The following is a 22,825-nucleotide window of genomic DNA, read 5'->3' as shown; positions in this document are numbered from 1 at the left end:
TGAAAAGTGAGTTGGCTGGTGGGTGGGAAGGAGAGAAGAGGGGGAAAGGAAATAGTGGGAGAGGGTCAAATGCAAGTTCTTACAGATCCACCACTTGTATGTAATATTCTACAAAGAAATCTCTCTCTTTTTACAGCCTTTTATAATGCTCTTCTTTAAGGCCATTGTGGATTCATGGTAGCTGTGATGTTTCAATGCTAAGTTGTGCTGCATCATCCATCACCTATTGATAGCAAGTAACCAATCAGATTAATATTTGGATGCATCTATTAGTTTTTATAATTTGTTTTTAGAATGGTTTTAACTAATTTTAGATTTGTTTTTGGAATGGTTTAAACTGTGATTTAAATTGTATTGCTTTGCAGTGAGATACTGGTCACCGCAATAAGGACTCAGGACTCATAACGATTGTTTCGCATGAACTGGACACAGTCTTTTATTCAACAGAGCATGGCTTGGCATGGGGAAAAGGATCTTGCTCTTTTGTGGTCATCTGACCGCAAGGCAGCCCGGTCAGCAGGCTGAAACCCAATTAATCGGGCTCTCTGGCTCTCCAGCCTTGGACCCGGATCAACAGCCTGCTGACTAGTGGGAGGTGGTAACTGGGTAAACCCTCTGGGTATCCTACAATATACATTCATCAGTCCAACAACCTGACTGTGATTCTGTGGGATATTGCCAGAATCATACACTGTCTCTTCATCAGTACATGAAATTATTTCATTCTTTAACTGTGCAGAAATAGCTGCCCCCTGACTTGGTCCTGTAGATCAAGCAGCTACTCCATATGCACAAGGTTTTTCAACCTGGTGCTATGCTTTAAATGACCTTCTCCAGGGCATACTGAAATGATCCAATCAGGAAATTGCCTCCCATGTAATCAAAGTAGTTCAAACAAGTTCAAACAAAGTAAGTTCCTCTGGCAATTGTGTTTGTGTACAAGTTCTCAGCATCAATATGTCTTAGCGCCTTCAGTTACCTAAAATGCAAGACACTTTTAACTGTATGAGTGGAGGAATAAGGGGAGGATAATGTAGTACTTTATTTCAGGGCCAAGGAGTATGCCTTAAGCACCTTTGTAATTCTGACCTATATGAGTGCCCTTGAGTCAAGATCATTAGAAACTTTCATTTTCTAAGAACGCAATGGACATGTTTTGTATCTAAAATATTCAGAATCAAGCAATGGAAAAGGTGGCCCTTGCCATTGTGAGGAATATTCCTGGGAAGCAATGTAACTCCAAAGCTTTATAGACTGAATTAGGTGTAATCCTTATGGGATCACTAACAGCTCATAAATAACTTTTAATGAATTTTCCAGCCAGCACAACATTGCCGCGTGGGGTAAAGTCAGAGAAGATGTGAGAGTGAATTTGAGTTTTGCTTTATAAAATAAAAGAGAAACTTGAAAGAAGAGAATATTTCTATAAGTAAAGCTTAGTACCTAAAATGTTTAATTATGTGACAAGGATAGACAACGTCTAGGAATAAGGCTTTGAAAGTGCATAGACATTGACCACTAATCTACGGGAACATACAGATCTATATCTCAGCCATGTTCCAGAGTTAAGCAGGGATATAAATCAAGGTTTGCAAATGTCATTTAAGTTTTCACCTGTCCCAAGATTCAGAATTATTGGCTTCCCAATGAAAAGCATATGTTGCGTCCCCAGTCTGGGGAATAGTAATGAAGTGAGGCAGACACTCTCCAGTTCTCCTCTACCATCTCTTCTCCTCTTTATTTCCCATTGAGTCAAAATAATTAGTGTATCCTTGAGGGAGCATTTCTCTCACTCTGCTGATAACCACTGCCCTGTTGCGTCTTCATGAGCTGCACTTCTTCCTTGTGGGACTATGATTTGATTTATGAGAAAATAGAGGGCAAATTGCGATGTCCATGTTGATGGATGACATCATTTGGGCCATTTTGCTGATCATGTATGACTAACTTTCCCCCCCCCCCCCCAGTGCTCTTGCAATTGATCAACTGCAACACAGCAGCTGGATTTAAAGAAACAGAGGGAGGTGACAACTGCTTTTGCTATGGAGGAATTGTAATAGGGCTTGCATGACAGTTGTGTCTCCTTCTCCAATTCCAAGTACAAAGACTAGAATGAGCATACTCTTCCAACTTCAACATAAAACTGAGAGTAGAAAAATATATGTTTTACAGGCTGCAAATAACTTGACATAAATATGACAAAGGAATTAACTTGAAGTGCTCTAGCTCAACTTGAAGTGCTCTAGCCAGATGAAATGGAATTTAATTATGTCATTTTTTATTCTTTCTGGTCTAAAACCTTGTGTTACTCATAGGATACTCTTCAAAAGTTTTTATTTCCATTTATTCCAAATTGGCTGTTAACTACAGCTAAACGTAATGTCTCATGACTTAGAAAACAAGCAGAGATATGCTGATTTAAACAAAGGGTTTGGTGCAGTAAATATAGATTAGTACTCCCCAGAACATTAATCTTAAAACAGTTTTTAGTAGAAAAAATATAATAAGCTGATAAGTGTTGCTGAAAGAAAACGGAAGGGTGGCAATGTTTGTCTTAACAAAACCCTTGTGATACCTGAAAGCAGAAAGCTGGAAACTATGGACATGTAATAGGATGTGTTGGCAGAAGGTGAATATTTCATAACTTCAACTTTCACCAGGAGCATCTTGTGAGTGTTTGAAAGAGGGTGCCAGAATTGGTTGGGGGGGGGATTTGTGTGGACAAAGAGCCGCACAACTTAGGTGGCAGAAGCAAGGACAGGAAACAGGTAAAAATGTTCCTCTTGGTTTCCTGCAGCATCAGAAACATTACTGGCAGAAGATTGAAGAATTTCTCCCACCTTCCATCATTGGCACAGTTGTTTGTATTGACTGACTTAGGTAAATTCCCCAGTCCTTAGCATGACCTTTTAAACGCTCAGAGGAGGTTACTGAGAAAAGAGGAATGTCAGTATTCTAGCACTTTCTGCTGACAGTAAATAGATCCAAATCAATATGTTTTCATATTTTAAACAATACAGAATTCTTTTCTCTCATTGCCATATAGTAGTTATTGAGATTTTTAAAACTCTTTGGAATTTTTCCCTGGGGACTTTTTTGAGCTCTGGTCCAGAAATTTACCCTTGACTCCAGTGCACAGTGCTACAATATGCTTTCCCCCACAACCACTTCTTTACTTTTAATGACTGACGTCTAAGGCCTATTATGCACACACAGTTTATGTTCAATTTTCATTGAGGTTTAGTTGGTAGGGCTTTATTCTGAATGCTGTTCATGCACTCTGCACCTTTCTTTTTTCTCTGATTTTTCTCCTAGGAATCATAGAGTATATATTCTGCATTCCAATTTAAAAACCTGGAAATTGGGCAGCAGTGCCAAAATTTCAAAATTTATTGTGTGGTGTAGTGGATCTATGATAGCTGCACATTTGTATACATTCTACAATCTGGAGTTACTCTTAGGTAGCTATTTTAGCAGAACAATTCAACACAGCAAACCCACACCTTCCATGTAAAATCCTCTTGATTCTCCTGCCTTTATCAGTGTAAAACTCCACTGTTGTTTATGTTCTCCATAATTTACATGTTTCCCTTGGATTTCTCCCCCTTCGCTTTTCCACCCTTTGGAGGCCACTCCATCACCCACAATGAGGTTGTTCCTCCTACTCTGCACCTTCTTATAACTACCTGCCTACCCACAGTCACCCCCAATTCCATGCCCAGATGATGCCCTCCCTCAAAAAAAAACCCAAACAAAACCAGAATCCCTAGACAGTCTGGCCTGGTGGAAATTTACTTCCTAACCACCAAGTGGTGATCAACATTTCCATGAACATGCAAGAGAGGGCCACAAGAGCCAAGCAGTGACCCAACCCATCCTGCCCACCCACACAAAATCTGCCTAAGCTTATACTTAAAAACTTCCAAAGAAGAACTCCACACGCTTTGGCAGGGGAATGCCCCTACCAGCTCCATGGCTCTGTGGAGCCCACAGGGGTGTGCGGTGTCCCTACAGGGGCGCGCGGTAGGTCAGGGCTGGGCAAGCCGAAAGGCCCGTGCTAGCAATTATGCACAGCATCAGCCCACCGCAGCCCGTGCTGGTGCCCACAGCAGCCAGAAAGATACAGAAGTTCCTGGGTTTTCTATAACACGGGCCTTCCTTGGCCCTGCGCCAGGCCATGCCCGTGCTGGCGGCAGGGGCTTGCATAATCGGGGATTTTCCCCAATGCCCTGCTGCTGCAAGCGTGGGCATTCTGGCCCGTGCATAATGGGTCTTAAAGGAACAAGACATTTTCCTGTAGGCCAGCTGGCAATAGGATTGTCAGGTTCACTGGTCTGGGCAGGGCTTCCTCGCTTGCCACACAAACCTCACCCTTCCGGCTCCCTCCAAACCAGAACAATACTGCATTTTAACACAATGTGCTGACTCACTTGGAAGTGATGTTGGCTAGAAGCAAATTCAACCATAGAGTTTTGCCCAAAATCCAGAGAATGATCCCCAATGTCTCTATCATGCCAAGGCCACTTTGGGGTGATGTTGTCATGTCACGTCACTCCCAGAAAGCTCCTTCCATCCCCTGCCAGTTGCACCAATGAACCTGGCAACCCTGGGTGGAAACTGTAATTCCTGCCCATGTATGAATGTATAATCCTCACTGTGTCCCAGTCATAGTTTTTGTTTGCATTTGAAGTATTTAGCCCGTGTTTGTGTTATTACCACCACGTTGCATTTTAAAAAGTACTATCATATTGCCCTTAGCATCCTTTCTCCGAAATTAAACACACCAAGATTATTCACATCTGCTTAAAGTTTCCATCCCTGTGAATATTTTTTCTGCTCTTCTTTGCATCAGTTTGGCCTTGAATTCAATTTTCTCTCTTAGTGATTCCAAATGAAATATAAGTGTTGAAATAGACTCAAGGGTGCTCTGTAAAGTGCGTTTAATCAGGTTATATTTATCTGAGTCTTATTTATTATCTGAAGGACTTTGGTTAGTAATGTTTTTCCTGTCCCTTAAATCCTGAGCATACATGTTGTTTTCTCTGCTTCTTTGCATCTGCAGGAATCACACTGTATAATCCTTTTAAATCAAAGAGGCTTTTGTCTTCTTGGCTGCAAGATTGAGATTCAAGGTTTCATATTTCAGTGGCATGGATTTTTATTACACTGAAGGAGTCTCAAATCTGACACTGTTTCACAGGGCAGTGTTGAAATTGTGGGAGTAGATAGGGGCATCTGACATTTGCCACTAAATGGCATTGTATTCTCACTGGCCTGTGTACCACTGTTAGAAAAGAGGTTTATCTCTCTTCTGAATAAATCCTCCTTCTTGTCACCACTTGCCTCACTTCTGAAGGTGGAGTGCATAGAGCAGGGCTTATGAGGAACATCTTAGCTAATGGGCAGGACAGCAGGATATCTGATGAGGCTAGCCAACATTCTAATATACACAGACATAGCAAGCCCCACAAAAAAAAAAATGTGTCAGTCAGCTTGGACATTTAATCTATGTGCTCAGTTCTATGCTCCATTTCAAACCTTTTGGAGAGGTCGGAATTGTTTCCAATCTGAAGACACCAGACATTTTTTTAATGAATTACTTTAAAATTAAATTTGAATTAATAATACTGTTGTCACCTTTACTGAAGCACATGTTGTATTTTATATAAAGACATGTACAAAATGAATGGGTAGAGAAAAAGCAACTGAAGGGAGTTACGGGGGGGGGGGGGGAGAGAAGCAGCAAAAACTATTGGAAAGTAGCAAATGTTATAATCTAACTGGTGTACTAACCTGGAAAGAAAGAAAGAAAGAAAGAAAGAAAGAAAGAAAGAAAGAAAGAAAGAAAGAAAGAAAGAAAGAAAGAAAGAAAGAAAGAAAGAAAGAAAGAAAGAAAGTCTGTATCTCAACTATGTTATAAGTACTATGGTATATGGAGAATCCACATTAGTACAGATACTATAGTGTAGTAAACATACTTTGATAAATGTTAGGCCAGTTCCTTTGGATATTAACTCTGAGCAACACAGTAATTACTGCTGCAAACTTTGAAATGAACATGATTTGCATCTGCATTTAACAATTGAACTGTTCATTTACATATGAGTTGAGTTCCTCATTTATTTGAATGGAACATTACATTGACCGTTTATGCACTGAGGACTTCATTGCCGCAGCTCCCGTGCAGGAGCACAAATTGGGGGCGGATGAGGTGCACCAGGCCAAATGCTCCCCCATGTGAATGCAGGAAGAGGTGGGACAACCTGCCATGACTAAAACTCCAGCCTGCAGCCTGGCATGAAACCCAGATATTGGACAGCCTTGGGATGTTGGCGACGTCATGTGGAGGAGGCTCTATATGCCACCAACATGCAAAGGCTGTCCCGTAACATTTACTTTGCAAATGGAACATATATTTAACAATTAAAACCCAGCAGTCATGGACAGTATAACTACATTTCCTGTGATGCAGTGCAAGGGCATGCATACATAATGCTGATTTAAACTGGCATTGGAATATGGCAAAACTTCATAAAATGCTGACAATCTGAGAATGAGCACACACAAAATTTTCCTGTGATAAATAAATGTTGGATATTTAGCACACTAAATGAAGAACAGCAGAATAATGTGGAAGACACATATGTGTTTAACTTCCAAGAAAAAGCTTACTTCAAAATTAGGGAAAGGATTACATGGAAAGAAAACAACAGTCTGACTCATCTTTCTAGTTCTGATCGACCCCATCTTGTTTCTTTGTTCCCTCTGATGCTAAGAAGAAAGGAATGGAAGTTTCCTCCCAAAGTTTGTAGAAAGGAATGCAAGTTTTCCCCTTGTGAACTTGCAAGAATGCAGAAATGGAAGTTTCCCTCTTGTGTACTTACAGAATTGCATGAACTATCTCCAATGTACCGTATAGCCAATAGTCAATCAAGTCACCTCATTAAGAATATTCCACCTTATACTGGGAAGAATCTACCCTACTTCTAATAGGTTCTATGCTAAACTTGCTAAGTGGCAGCTCTCCCACAAATCCATCAGAGGATCCCCTCCAATATTGAGATCTCTAACATCGAGATCATTGTTAGATCTATTGTATTGGTGCCACCTCTTCTGAATATTATTCTCCCCACCAGGCTGAACTTGGGGGGAAGTCGGGTAACTAAGATCAGAATTGTGACCACCGCCGCTTATATGTTATATGTAACTTGTTGTTGATGTCAATTGGGGTTTTTATGGGGATTTTATTGTGTTTTAACTGTTTATGTTGTAAACCGCCCTGAGACCTATTTGGAGAAGGGTGGTCTAAAAATTAAATAATAATAATAATAATAATAATAATAATAATAATAATAGCATAGCCTTTTTCACAACAGAAGGGATGGTACTTACAAAAAAAATTAAAATGTAATTTAAAAAAATGAAGAGGAGGTTAGGGAGAGAAGGGAGAAGGAAGGCAGTAGTGGTGCTGGGGGCTCCATCAACGCAGTATGAGACTCCAGCTTTTCAGCATAAAAATATTTCAACAGTTCAAACACTAGTGAACAATTTGTCAAATGTTAAACTGTGCTACAACTGGCAAACAGACCACCATCCTAACTGGCAGATGATCAAGCATCCCTGGTAGTAATAAAGTGAAAGGCCACTCTGCAGCAGTTCTGGATTTGCTTCAAGTCAAATGTTCCAAAACATTACTAACAAATATAGGGAACATGGAAAAAGACTTGTTCAAGCAACCAAAGCCCAGTATGCTTTTTTTTCTTTTTCTGCCTTGCCAGCTACAAAATGATCACAGGTAACCATTTTCATTGTGTAAAACAGTTCCCCGTGCTTCTTATATATCCTATATTTCCCACAAACACTATTAGGGAGGATCCAATTTTTCATCAGTCTCTGTTTGCTCCCATTGGATGCAACTGCACATATACCAAGAAAAGAACTATCATCACTACAGTTAAATGATCCTGGTGACAAAGAAGCCACAGTGGAGCAGCACCAGAGCCTGCTAATGCAGCTGATATTGTGAATGAGCCCAGGTGCCAAGAGAAGAGCACAGGCGGTCACCTTTTGTGTGTGAAACAGCATCACTTCATATTGGTGGACAGTAGAACAGCCATTACTCAATTTGTCCAGTACATTAGCTTTGTGGAGGGAGGGAGGGATTCAGCAATGAGGTCATTAGGGAAAGAACAGAAAATGGCCTTATCAAATAAGGATGAGAAGGGCCAGATGTCTCTTAATCCCTCTTTTCTCTTTTTTAAGGATATATATTGAATAAAATTACTTTTACATGTATATGATCTGCAAAATTCTCCATTTATTGATAGACACTTTTTTTCTTCCTCTTATCCTGTTCTTTATATTTCTAATACATGAAATGTTAGAAGGCTTAAGTTTTCTCTACATTTCCTCAATGATGAGTTCTGTTTTTCTCATTAGCTATACACTCATGTGATACAATCTCCCAGCTTCGTAAAGAACTTTAACTCATTTCAGCATCTCACTGTATTATTGTAGAGACACAGCTATTAAAGTTACCTTTGAATGGGAATATTTTATCTGATACTGCAGTTCTTCAGCCAGTTTTGTCACACTGACATTTTAATTTTCCAAGGAATTTACTTTTCTCTCATCTTCCATGCCAAAATTGAAAACATATAAGTTTTATTGCTCTCAACATAGCCCAATCCTAAATCGTTTAAAGTATAATCCTAAGCAAAGTTACACTCTTCCAAGTCCATTGCAGTCAATGGACTCAGATAGCCATAACTATGCACAGGACAGTACTAGCTATATTTATATAGCTTTATTTATATTTATATTTATATAGCTAGTCCCACCAAAGTGAAGAAAAGGGAGTTTAAAATGAATAAGGGGCATCAGAATGTGAGCAGACATTTCTATAAAGATCTGAAGGACTAATTTTTTTGTTCTTTCACATAATTTTTGTGCATATTTTGATTGGTTCAAAACCTGAGGTTTAGGGTGTTCTAAACATTGATTTCAATGCCTTCAGAATTGTGTAACTCAGATTAGGGTAGCACTATTAGTGTCTGCCCTTTGAATTGATTGACAGCACAGGAGCCAATAAAATGGCTCCTTATGTGAGAGATGCAATATTCATCCTTGAGAGACGTTAATGAATGGGGGATTCTAGGCTACAACTGCACTAGAATCCAATCCAATTTTGATGTAGAGTGTGTGTGGAAGCAGTCAGGGACCTAACTAGCCAGTACACCAATTTAGCCCATTTATGTCAACACTGCAGAGACAGATTAGCAAATTGCTCTGAAGTATCACCACGGAGGCCAGTTACCAGTGACCCCTCATCACAGCCAACTACTGACACATCTGTGGCATTCCTGAAACTGTGTTGGCAGCTAGTCTTCTCTCGAAGCCTCTTTAGTCCAAGAATGAGCCCCACCTCTGGGATAAAGTTATACCAACAAAAAATATGTTGTAGCCTATAGGATCCTAAGCCACAGCAAAGGTGAAGTCATCCCTTCCAGCCACTGTCTCACCCATAAGCCTCAACATAGCTCAAGATGCCACCTAGGTGTGGTCCATGAATTCAGTATTATCTACTTTGAGTGGCAGGCTTTCCAGGGCCCCAGGCAGAGGTCTTTTGACATTGCCTACCACCTGACTGGGCCTAGTATTTTTTACATGCAATACATATTCCTTTCATCAAGATAAGCATCTGGGGGGGGGAAACAGTAATTATGTTTTTTTCATTGTCACAAATATCCCCTGCTTCTTCATGGGGAATTAAAAACATTGGACTTTTTGCTTCAGTTTTTGGAGGTACTTATGAGTTACCAACGCCAATCATGTTAACTTGTACACTGTAGGCAGCAAATTCTGACTTCTAACGTTGCCTTCACACTCACTAAAATTCAAATACATTCAATTTTTAATGCCCTACTCTACTATAACCAGGAAATGCCCGATGAACAAATGTTACAAAATTAGGTCTCCTTGAGGAGGGTCTTTAAACTCTGTTTTAGTTTGCCTCCACATTTTCTAGTTTTAAATGTAAAAATGACAGTTTCCCTGCCAAGGATCAAGAACATGGTTGGTTTAAAAAGTACATTTTTTAAACGTCTGGTTACAATACTGAATGTCTGGATTTTTAAAAATCATATAAATAGTCAACTTGATTCTCAACTGATTTTCAGTCACTTTTCTTCATATTTAAATATTAAAAACAAGTTTATAAAAAGTTTATAAAAACAAAGCCTTGTGCAGCCATCACAGTCGGATCCTATCCAGTATTTCTTCCAAACCAAGCAAAGTTATACCATGTGTTATGGGTGTGGTTTAATTAGCTGGCAAAATTGTTACTATGCCAACTGTTTGCATTTAATGAATTGGTCTACGTCCAGTATGCATGGGAGGTCCTATTGTGTAAGTGAAATGCTACTATTTGTCTGTAATATCTGGCACTGTCTGAAGTACAAGTTAAGTGGGCAATTCAGCAATCTTTGAGTGAGCAAAAGGAGAAGGGGAGGGTTTCAGCTGTTCCAGTGGATGGCCAATGAGGCTCGTTCTAAGCTGAAGGTTCAGCAAATTGTCACATTGCACTTTGATTTTAGACTCTCAGAACTGAACTCTCAGAACTGAAAAGAACAAATTGATATTGTACTTTAGGAACATTTTATACTGAATACAACTATTACTACTTTTCAAATTCTATAATTTAACTTAAATGCCCGTTGCATTTGATTCATGCTGAATTAAAATTCAAGAGAATATAGTCATTTATAATTTGTTCCCACCAAACAAAACAAAACAAAACAAAACCAGGCGTATGGACAGAGTCAGAATGTTTTCCAATGTTTTTCCTTACCATAAGGCAATATTGAAACGCGTGGTTTAAATGAAGTAAATAAATTAATAAGAAAGTAACCAAAATATAAGATACCCTTTGGATGGACTCAGGATTCTCTGCAGTCTTGCAGACTCCCCCATCAAGTCTGAAGACCGATTCATAATAATTACTCTCTAAAATTCATTAAATCTCTGCTTCCTCTCAAATGGGAACCCTAAGAAGATTCTGTGATTGTTCCAAAGTCCCCCAATAAGGTACTATGGCAAAGTAGAGCTTCAGCCCTTTGTCTCCCAGACTCTAGTCGAGCATTCTAACCACTACACCAGGGGTAGTCAAACGGCGGCCCTCCAGATGTCCATGGACTACAATTCGCTGGCAGGGGCTCCTGGGAATTGTAGTCCATGGATATATTATTATTATTATTATTATTATTATTATTATTATTATTATTATTATTATTATTATTATTATTTAATGTTTAGGGCCTCAGTTTGACTACCCCTGCACTATACAATACCACTTGTCTATATTCATATATAGTGTTTCTGTGAAGCAGTCAACACAAAATAAGGGAACAGCTAATTACATTCACCATCTATCAAAATATCTGATTGTCATAAAAATATAAGAAGGGCCCTGCTGGATCACTCCATGTAGTCTGGCATCCTGTCCCGCACAGTGGCCAACCAACTTCCCTTAGAGTAAACAACAGGGCATAGAGCTTGAGATCTTCCTCTAATATTGCTTCCTGGCATGAGGATTCAGACATTGACTGCCCCTAGGGGTTCCCTTCAGTCACCATGGCTAGTAGCTACTGATAGACCTATCCTCCATGAATCTAACAAATCTCCTTTTAAAGCTGTCTGGTTCTGTCCCTTCCCTGGCAATGAATTCCAAATCTTAATCAGTTGATCCTGAATCTACGTCCCATCAGCATCATTTGTTGCCCTCAACTTGTAGGGCCATTCCGCCCTACAAGGGATCAATGTTGCAAATTGTTTGCGGAACGAAAAATTGTCATTTTAATTAGTGGAATTCGTCGTTATGCATACCTGCCTTTGTAGTGGAATCCGGTTGCGTTTCTATCGTTTCCCACAGGGTTCTGGTCTCTGCAAAAATCGCTAGCCAGGAAGCGCTATTGCTGAGCTGTGTCCCGCCCCTGGCCGTCAAGCAGCCAATGGGCAGCCGTTATCATGCTCCCAAACAGCCCCTTTCCCTTTAAGGAAGGTTTAAAAAAAAAACACCCGTTGCAACGAATATGCATTGATCCGTTGCAACTGAGAGACCCATCCAGCTAGCAGGTGGTGTTTGAGCTGCCGTTTCATCATTGCCACGCTCCCCCCGAGTGGAAAAAAAATCCCCCCCTCACGGGCGCGATTTTTGGCCGAAAACAGTGTGAAAAATAAAGGGAAAATAAACCAGCAAACGGGCCTCTGTGTTGCTTGTGCTTGGTGACTTTAAAAAGAGGGACTGCAGCCGGGGAAGCCTCACTGGGTAAACAAAGGCTTGCCGGTGCGTTGATCTCCGCTCGCTCGGAGAAAAAAAATGGCGATCGCTTCGCCGGAAGATCAGAGGAGAGAGCCAGGGGGCAGGACTTTGCAGAAACCGCAACAATGGTAACGCACAGAACTTTCCCGCTAGTGTTGCAGATTGGTTGCAGGAGTGTAGCGCTTTCCGGAGGGTGAATCCACTTTTTGGGATTTCCCTGAAAGCGCTACAACGAAGCGCTTTTTGCGGATCAGTTTCAGGAGTGTTGCAGATTTTCAATGACATTGTGCATAATGGCAAAACTGTAGCGATTTCAATTAGTAACCATTGTGCTATTTTGGACGAATGCGGAACGGCCCGTAGAATTTTGAGAGGAAAAAATTATCCTTGTTAACTCTCCTCACCCTATGCGTAATGTTATAAACTTCTACCATGTTCCCCCTTAGTTGTCTCTTTTCTAAACTAGAAAGCCTCAGATTCTTCAGGCTTACCTCATAGACCCAGCTACTCTGAATTTAACTGCTATACCCTGCTGCCTTTCATAGAATGTTGAGATCTAGTTGAGTCATGCAAGTCTGGTGGTCACCCAGAGGATACTTCAAGGCCTGGAGTTGCCAACCTCCAGGTAAAACCTGAATATCAAAACTACCACTGAAATCCAGGCTGACATTTGTCCCCCTGGAGAAAATGATTGATTTGGACCGTTTATGCACTGGGAACTTCACTGCCTCAGCTCCCATGCAGGAGCACAAATTAGGGGCCCCAGCTCCCATGCAGGAGCACAAATCCCATGACTAAAACTCCAGCCTGCAGCCCGGCATGAAAGCTCCAGTGCATAAATGGTCTTGGAGGGTAGATTGTGTGGATGTCAGCCTCCAGGTAGGACCTGGGGATTCTCCAAAAACACAGCTCATCTCCAGTCTACAGAAATCAGTTCCCCTGTGGAAAGGGTAGACCTTATAGCATCATGGAAGTTCCTGTCCTCCCCAGGCTCTACCTCCAAATTTCCAGAAGTTTCCCAACCTGATTCTGGCAACTCTAGTGGACTGTATGGTATTATATTCAGCCAAAACTTCTCCCATCCTTAAACCCTTCCCTCCTCAGACTATACCACAACATTTCCAGGAATTTCCAAACCTGGTCCTGACAACCCTAGTTATACCTAGCCCCAATGAATCCTCTCTGAAGGGCCAATATAGACCTGGAGAGGACTTGCCATTTCCTCCTGTATTTTTAGTCACATAAATCCATCCTGGAATACTGTGGTTGCCTAGCAACAGCCACTGAGAGACTCCATTTTTTAAACCTAAAGGCACTCCTTTTATCGTTTTTTAATTTTAGAAACTCACAACTGTATATGTATGTGTATGTGTGTGTGTGTGTGTGTGTATGTGTGTTATTATCCATCTTTCTGCAAACCTGAGGCCCTTTTCAGATTTTAGAAAGATCTGTCTTATCTATTCACATCTCTAGTCCCCGGATTCAAGTATCCCTAGATTTGGCTGACTTCCCTGTTAATATATAGATCTTAATTAGTGGCAAATATCATTTGGATTTTTGCCACAAGCATATGACTATTAGGATCTGGCTGTTGTGTTCTTTAGACATAATTGGCAGTGAGGGAGAAAGAAGATGAACCAAAGTGAGACTTAGCAAAAAATCTGGGATATAATCAGCACAGCACCTGATCAGTGGTTACTAGGTCTATATGTAGTACATTGTTCAAAAATCCACAGCCAATGCAGTTCTTAAGAAGCTATTTTTGTTCTACTCTAACCTACTCAGACCTAATACCAGATTTCTGCTATTAATTAAAAGATCTGCCTTTGTCCACTGCTACAAAACCAACAACTACAATTTAATCTCAGGATGCCAGCTTGGATACACTGATATCTCATTTTTTCCCCATTTCTTTCAACAGTGCAAATCTAGGCTCAGTGCTCAACAGAATGCATCCTTTGGAACTCTGGCCCTAGCACCTGATAGGCATATTGCTCTTTGACAACTGGGCAGGGCAGGAGTAAAAGTCTTGGAGACCTTTCTGGATTAGTGCTCTGAACATGGAGTTTATTTTGAGTCTATCCATTGAATTAACACTGTTGGTTCTTGTTTGCTGAGAGAAGGCTAACGAAATTCCCAGGATCATATAGTGCATAACGAGGAAAAATGTTTTTATAGGCACAGAGTGCTATATATGATTATTTTTTTTAGAGAAAAGAGAGAAAACAACTGTAATGATCTTGAGATCCACACATTATAACAGATACTTGTTTTGTTTGGAGCGCATACATCACATTACTATGCATCTGGATAAAAAAGAAACTCATTTAATTATGTATAGGGCCTTGACTCCCAAAAGAAATGGGTTATGTAAAAACTACTGTTTGTTTATGTGTTCAATGCATTCAATCGCAAAAGAACAACTCCCTACCAAGCTATCATTACCTATGTCTATGCATTTTTATTTGAATTTGATTTGGCTTCTATTGGAAGCTGGTTCCTTTGATACAAAAAAAATCTATATTCCTTCTATCTGATTGCTTTTGTTGTTGATGTTGCTGTGCAGTCAAAATGTAGCATTACATAGAAACGGCCTGATTTCCCCAGGAATTTTTCATGTGGGATCAAATCTGAACTTGATTTCATTACAAGGTGAGGACAAAAGGGGATGAAGAGAGGAAATTCCTACATAACATTTTCCCTTTAAGTATATTTCTTCCCTTTTCTTATTGAGCATATGCATGAAAATGGAGACCAATGAGGAGAGAGAGCACAAGTATATAAATTACACATAAGAAAATAAAACCTTATTAAAATAGCCTAAAAAAATAGTAGAATAGAAAATGTCAAGTTCCCACCTTGAACCATTCAGGATTCTGAAGTAGATTTAAACAAAGTAAATCCATTGACATACACAGACTCAGACATGAATAGAAAAAAGTCTAATTGTTAGCGGTCAGAGAAGAAAAATAGTGCTAGGAAATAATTACCTATTGCTTGTATCCATGGAGGGTAACAAGACATTAAAATAAAGTTCTCATTTTCTTGGATGATCTTTGAATATCCAACGGTTCTGAACCATGGTTCTATGGAGCAACGTGCGGCACCAAATAACTTGCTGTATTCAATTTTTGGTCTGTCTGTTCCATTTTTATCCCTCCCTTCCTCTAAGGAGCTCAGTTCAGCTTACACAATTCTTCCTTCCTCAGTTTTATTCTCATACCAACACTGTGAGTTGCCTAAGGCAGAGAGTAAGTAGCCTGAGATAACCCAATGGGTAAGGATTTAAACTTGGCCTGAGTGCCCCCCCCCCACTTTTCCACAATTGTTCATGTATACATGCAGACATTATCCTCCATTCTGACCTGCTTTAGTGGCATTTTAAAATGGGCTATTGCCTGTTCTTATTTTTCTTATCCCTTGTTTTGAGTTGACACAAATGTACTTTCAAAAAGTCTTTTAAACTCCTTGGCTGAGTTTTAATGTGCATGAACACCAGATTTCTTTAAAACTATTGTAAGATTAAAAGGCTTGCCTAAAAGTCTGCTTCTGTGCATTAATGTTCTCTGAATTAACTTCTTAAATGCCCTTAGCGCCATCTGACTTAATGCTGTTGGTAGTCCCACCTTCTGTGAACTGAAACGAATGACCAGTACTACATGCTAACATTTCTATGCATTCCAATCAGTTCTAAAATGTGGAGTCATTTTCAAGAACCATGAAAATGCTGGTATAATTCATTGAAATCCACCCCTTTGGTTTGGCTTAACACTAACAAACATTCTGCAGTCAACAAATGTGTGTTGTGTTGGACAAGTTTACATTTGCAAAGAGGGCTGTCGCACCAGACTGCTTATAATAATACAATAGTTTTATCAGGAAGAGAAACAACTTTGTATAAAAAGAGGAGAGAGAGTATCCTGTCTAGCTGTTAAATGTCTTCAGTCAGTCAGTCTGGTATAGTCAGAGAGCCAGTTTGGTATAGTGGTTAGGAGTGCGGACTTCTAATCTGGCGAGCCGGGTTCAATTCTGCACTCCCCCACATGCAGCCAGCTGGGTGACCTTGGGCTCGCCACGGCACTGATAAAACTGTTCTGACCGGGCAGTGATATCAGGGCTCTCTCAGCCTCACCCACCCCACAGGGTGTCTGTTGTGGGGAGAGGAATGGGAAGGCGACTGTAAGCCGCTTTGAGCCTCCTTCGGGTAGGGAAAAGCGGCATATAAGAACCAACTCTTCTTCTTCTTCTTCTTCTTCTTCTTCTGGAGGCAAGCAAGGAAGTATGCTGAAAGGAACAGGAAGTCTCCAAACAGCCAATTGGGATGGCAGAGGGGATTATTTGGAAAATACCAGGAAGTTCCCAATCTAACTATGCTTAATAACACTAATAGTTAATAATATTAAGCGTATTCTTAATATGTTTTTAAATCATGCATACTTCAAATTTTGCATATTCCAACACGTGGACAATAGGGTGGAAGGATTTTTGTTCTATTCCACTTGGAAAGTATCGCACAAATTTTGTTCCAAGTTTTGCTCCAGTTATCTTCTAGCCATTCACAGAGAATTGCTATAGGCAATGTAAGTATTGGCATATGTGCAGTTTACTGTTGCTACAATTCTGTTTTTTCTGCAATTTTTTATACACATATTTGAATACAGCTATCTGATCGCTATATTGAAACAAGGCAACCTTAACAATCAAACATGTTTGTGGTGAAATTAACAACATCCTTAATCCTGTGTTCTACAAAAGTGATCTCCTGAGCAATTCCATTATTTTATACTTCAATTCGCTTGATAGATATAGTCCCTTAATAATTATGTTTTGTGCCTTCTGCAAAATTAAATTGGTGTATATTCCTAACCTCCTCCAGTAGGTCATCCCTCAAATTACGATAAACACATGTACAGTCCATGTACACTGTAGACTTGCTATTATTTAGAGATTTAAATTGCACCCCTCTCCCACAATGTTGGGCTTGGGATAGCTCACAACATTTTTAAAAAATACAACAGAATCATAACTGTTGTTATATTAAAAGTTACAGTTAAGATCTTAACATTTTCCCAGAAAATGTTCAAAAAAGAAAACATCTGGCAAACCAATAACAGCTGAAAACAGAGGGATTAACCAAAGGCCTGCTGGAATAATTCCATTTTACTTGCCCTGTGGAACATTGGCGGGTCCCACAGGGCACGTGTCTCCTCTTATACGTGCATTGAGAGTAATTCTTTGTTACTTTCAAGACATATACAGCTCAACATGTGGTTTAAACCCTATATTTATGCAGATACTGCCCCCTGGTTTCATTTGTAAAGTGAACATGTGTTGGTTCTTTTGTACAAACAGATGTGCCAACATACATACAGGATGTGCACATGGTCACCCATAACATGTAAACAGAGCTTTGGAGAGCCACCCATGAAGACAAGGAAGGGAGAGGCGAAACAGAACCCCAGAAGTATTTGAGTTGGAGGGCAAGAAGACTATGACCAAACTCCTTCCTACTTTCTGAGGCCTTTGACAATAGTTTGGGATGGACAATAAGGACAGTCTAAAGAGTCATGCTAGATGTGTGTTGCTACTATCCCAGGTTTTTTAAAATCTGACTGGCACTGTATATATTAGTGATAAGCCATGAGATCCATGCTAGTTACCCATTCTCTCTCAGTTTTAAAAGTGTTGCTCATTTCCAGATGTCTCTAGTGCCCAGTCTTAAAAAATACTTCTGGAATGCAAGCAATGAAGCTTTAATTTTATAACACATAAAATGCTGGATATCACATATATGGAAATTGTTTCCTTGCAGAATTTGGTAACTTTTAACACCATTTGTTTCTGGCTTTCTTCTTTTTTTTTAACTGCTACATCAAATTAAATTCATGACTAAAGAGGGAACAGACAAAAAAATGCAGCAGTCCATTAGATGGCATAATTGTAGCAATGGAAGTCTAAGAAAACAAAAAAGGAAAGGATCTTTTTGTCTAGTATTCTTTTTCAAATGCTACATTTTGAGGTCCTAAAGAGGGTAGAAAGAAATGGTGTAGTTTGCTACATATTGGATCGATTTTTAAAAAATCATCCTCAGAACATCTCAAGAATTTAATATCCATTTCCAAGTTTTAATTTTCTGGCTGTGCAACAGCTGTAAACAGAACACACACCATTTCAAACATGTGGAGATTGTTTTTTTATTAGAATATGGAAGATTGCCTCAACCCACACTCTCGCACTAACACACGTCCTCATATTTTTAAAGCGTACAAAGGTCCTGATAGATTTCAAGTGACCCTTATGCCTTAAAACTATGTTGGATTAAAGCTGTTGAAATCTGAACATTTCAAAGCCTTAGGATATCTGAAATCTGTATTAAATGTGAAATGCTGTGAATTCCCATCCTGAGCATAAAGCAGGAGAGGGTGAAAGGTGGGGGAGAAGATAACCCCCATGTACATCTTAAGTACTTGCCATGAATACTTCCATCTCTGGAATTATAGGGAATGGCCTAATTTAAGCAACCTATCCCCTTCCCAAATTAACAATTATGATTAGGCAAAAGGCACTAGATTTCCTCAGGGCTCACATTACAAAAATATGTTTTTATAGACCAAAAAAAGGTCAGTTACCACTATTAAACTTGTATATTGTTTTATTCTAAGCCCTTTCAGTGGCCTCTCTAAGGGACTGTTTAGTTTGTATTACACTCTAATAAATTCCAGGTGTGGAGGACAAACTGAATAATAAGAACCTGATGGACTGAGCCAGTTAAAAATAATGTGGTACATTCTGGGTTCTCTGTATTTAATTTATTGTTAATCATTGTTATTACTTACATTTATTGGGTAGTTTTTCTGGATTTATTAGGCACTACATTTAACAGTGTTATCGCTTGTAACTGACTATCAGTGGAATAGAAAACATATTTTCTTAAAGAGTCTCACCCTAATTAGTAGGTTGCTTCTCTATTGAAACAAAACAGACCTTGGGAGACTTTTTTTTTAGTTCAATAAAAAGGTTTTTCAAGGAAACTTTTTCCCCCAGACCACCTGTTGGAACAGATAAAGAATTAGAATTGTTATGTCCTTCTTCAAGATCTTCAAAACTGGAATACAGAATGAAGACTTTCAAAATAATTCAAGTACTATTAAAGTCCTAATGAAATTAGTTTGTGAATACGAAGAACAAACAGGGTAAAAAGCAGATAAGAAATGTGGCACACTCCATCAGTCAGATCATGTTCTGCATTTAGACTCATATCACCAATTCCTTTAGAGTTCATTTTTTCAAAGATACTCATGAACCAATCCGCAGTCATCTAGAAACATATATATGGAAGCAACTGAGAACTTCATTAATTTCCTTGTTAATTATATGGGTGCATATATATGGAACACAATTGTTTTATGCTTGGGAAAATATGCCAGACATGTTTACAAAGGCTTCCTAATTTTAATTTTTTAAAATTTATTTAAAGCATTTTTGTACTTCATTTATCCATAAGAGACTCTGCAATACATGCCATTTTGCTCTTGTTGTTGTTGTTTTTTTAAAAGAAGAAAATATTTTCAGGAATCAGCATTCTGTTTTTTAAAAAGGAGTGGCTGCAAATATTTAAAGAATAGGATAATTCACTTATATTTTCAACCCCGTCCATTTATTGGTCTCTGGCTGCTGATATGTCATAAGTCACAGCAACATCTAGAATAAGACCTAGAACTAAGTAGTAGCTGCCTCACAATACATAAGAAGCAGTGGCTTACCAAGGGTGGGTGGGTGTAGCCTGCCTTAGCACAGTTTGAAGGGGACCATCAAAGCCAGCACTAAGCTATGTTAAACTGGATTTTTTTTCTTTTTAAAATGCAGTTCTGGCTACAGCCACTAGGAGCAAAGGGAAGTCTGAGCATAGCCAGCATGGTGTAGTAGTTAAGACCAGTATAGGCAGCTTGGTGTAGTGGTTAAGAGTGGTGGCTTCTAATCTGGCAAACCAGATTTTGAGATTAAGGTTTTGAGATTACGAATTGAAAATAAGTATTAGAGAGCCAGTTTGGTGTGACAGCCAGTTTGGAGTAGTGGTTAGGAGTGCGGACCTCTAATCAGGCATGCAGTGTTTGATTCTGCACTCCCCCACATGCAGCCAGCTGGGTGACCTTGGGCTTGCCACGGCGCTGATAAAACTGTTCTGACCAAGCAGTGATATCAGGGCTTTCTCAGCCTCACCCACCTCACAGGGTGTCCGTTGTGGGGAGAGGAATGAGAAGGTGACTGTAAGCCACTTTGAGCCTCCTTTATATCCTCCATATAAGAACCAACTTCTTCTTCTTCTTCAAAACAGGAGACAGAAATAAATAAAAAGTGTGTGGAAAAGAGGAAGAAAAAGTTTGTTTTATTTTGTTGCAACACTATAATGACTGCTTTGCAAGATCTGGCAGATCAGGATGCAAGGAAAGGAAGAACGAAATTCTAGACTATTGGAAAAAATGTCCAGCAAGATGGCAATGACTGTAGCAGCGATCAGTATGCTGGCATGGTTGTCAGATCTGTTAAGAAAGTTTGCTTCAGTTTTGGAGAAAGTCTAGCCAATCCTAGATGGCTTTTTGAAGAAGAAGAGTTGGTTTTTATACCCCACTTTGCACTACTCGGAGGAGTCTCAAAGAGGTTTTCATACCACCCTGTGAGGTAAGTGGGACTGAGAGAGCTCTGATAGGACTGTTCTATGAGAACAGAACTATTAGGACTGTGCCTTGCCCATAGTTGCTCATGTTAACTCAGCTGGCTGCATGTGGAAGAGTGGGGAATCAAACCCAGCATGCCTGATTAGAAGTCCATACTCCTAACCACTACACCAAACTGGCTCTCACACCAAACTGGCTCTCTAATATTTATGTTCAATTCCTAATATTTATTTTCAATTCCTAATCTCAAGACCTTCTTATCCCTATCCTGTTTGGTAACAGAATGTATTTAAGGATATAATTGCAAATCTTGGTTAATATTATGAACTAATGGCACTGGTTTTGCTGGGCACTGTACATTGTACTGGTTCTGCTGGGTTTTCACTCCCTTTGCTTGGACTGTGGTTCTGTGCTTGACATCAGCTGGCATTGCCACAATGGCACTATGTTTTCTTGGCACTGTACTTTGTACTAGTACTTCTGGCCTTGCAAAAATGCCCTTCCTCTTCAATTTCTACTGCAGAAATTCACTGGTTGGACTTTAGTCCTTTGGAAACAATGGAGGATGGGGGCACTTTCTTGGTGGATAGTGTGTTTCTTAACATACACTCTGGGGAAGTTTGCAATTGCTGTGTTTGTGATGCTTTGGCTAGTGTTAGATAGTAAAAGTTAGTACAAAGGAAGACTCCTAGCTAAATGCATTTTAGATGTTTGGGTTGGTCAGCTTGTAAGCTTCAGTACAGAATAGCCTTCTCAAATGCTTGCTGAGAACACAATTGGTATGATGGATTTTTTAAATTCTCAAGTCCCAGATTATACTGATCTTGTACAGTTTACAAGGCAAGAGATATTTGGAGATGGTTTGCCATTGCCTGCCTCTATGTCAGCTCTGCATAACCTTTGAGATGCGACAATTTCTGAAATCTAAGGCAATCCATGTCAGGGCTAGACCAAGAGTAATATGACTGGCCCAAGGTCACCCAGCAAGTTTCCATGGCATGAATGGGGATTCAAACCTGGATTTCCCAAATCTTAATCTGACACTTTTCTGGGTCAGAAAAATGAAAAGCATGCCTACTGGATGGGGGATAGGCTTCTAGGTAACACTGTGTGTGAACGAGACCTTGGGTACTTGTGGATTGTAAACTAAACATGAGCAGGCAGTGTGATGCAGCGATAAAAAAGTCGAATGCCATCTTGGGCTGTATCAACAGAGGCATCACATCAAAATCACAAGATGTCATAGTCCCATTGTATACGGCACTGGTCAGACCACACCTGGAGTACTGTGTACAGTTCTGGAGGCCTCACTTCAAGAAGGATGTAGATAAAATTGAAAGGGTACAGAGCGACGAGGATGATCTGGGGCCAAGGGACCAAGCCCTATAAAGATAGGTTGAGGGCCTTGGGAATGTTCAGCCTGGAGAAAAGGAGGTTGAGAGGGGACATGATAGCCCTCTTTAAGTATTTGAAAGGTTGTCATTTGGAGGAGGGCAGGATGCTGTTCCCATTGGCTGCAGAGGAAAGGACACGCAGTAAAGGGTTTAAACTACAAGTACAACGATATAGGCTAGATATCAGGAAAAAAATTTTCACAGTCAGAGTAGTTTAGCAGTGGAATAGGCTACCTAAGGAGGTGGTGAGCTCCCCCTCACTGGCAGTCTTCAAGCAAAGGTTGGATACACACTTTTCTTGGATGCTTTAGGATTCTTAGGGCTGATCCTGCATTGAGCAGGGGGTTGGACTAGATGGCCTGTATGGCCCCTTCCAACTCTATGATTCTATGATTCTATGATTCTATGATTCTATGATTCTAATATTTCTATGAGTT

Source organism: Paroedura picta, chromosome 8 (genome assembly GCF_049243985.1).
Source record: "Paroedura picta isolate Pp20150507F chromosome 8, Ppicta_v3.0, whole genome shotgun sequence".
NCBI classification, from domain to species: Eukaryota; Metazoa; Chordata; class Lepidosauria; order Squamata; family Gekkonidae; genus Paroedura; species Paroedura picta.
Note: the sequence above shows the minus strand (reverse complement) of the source record.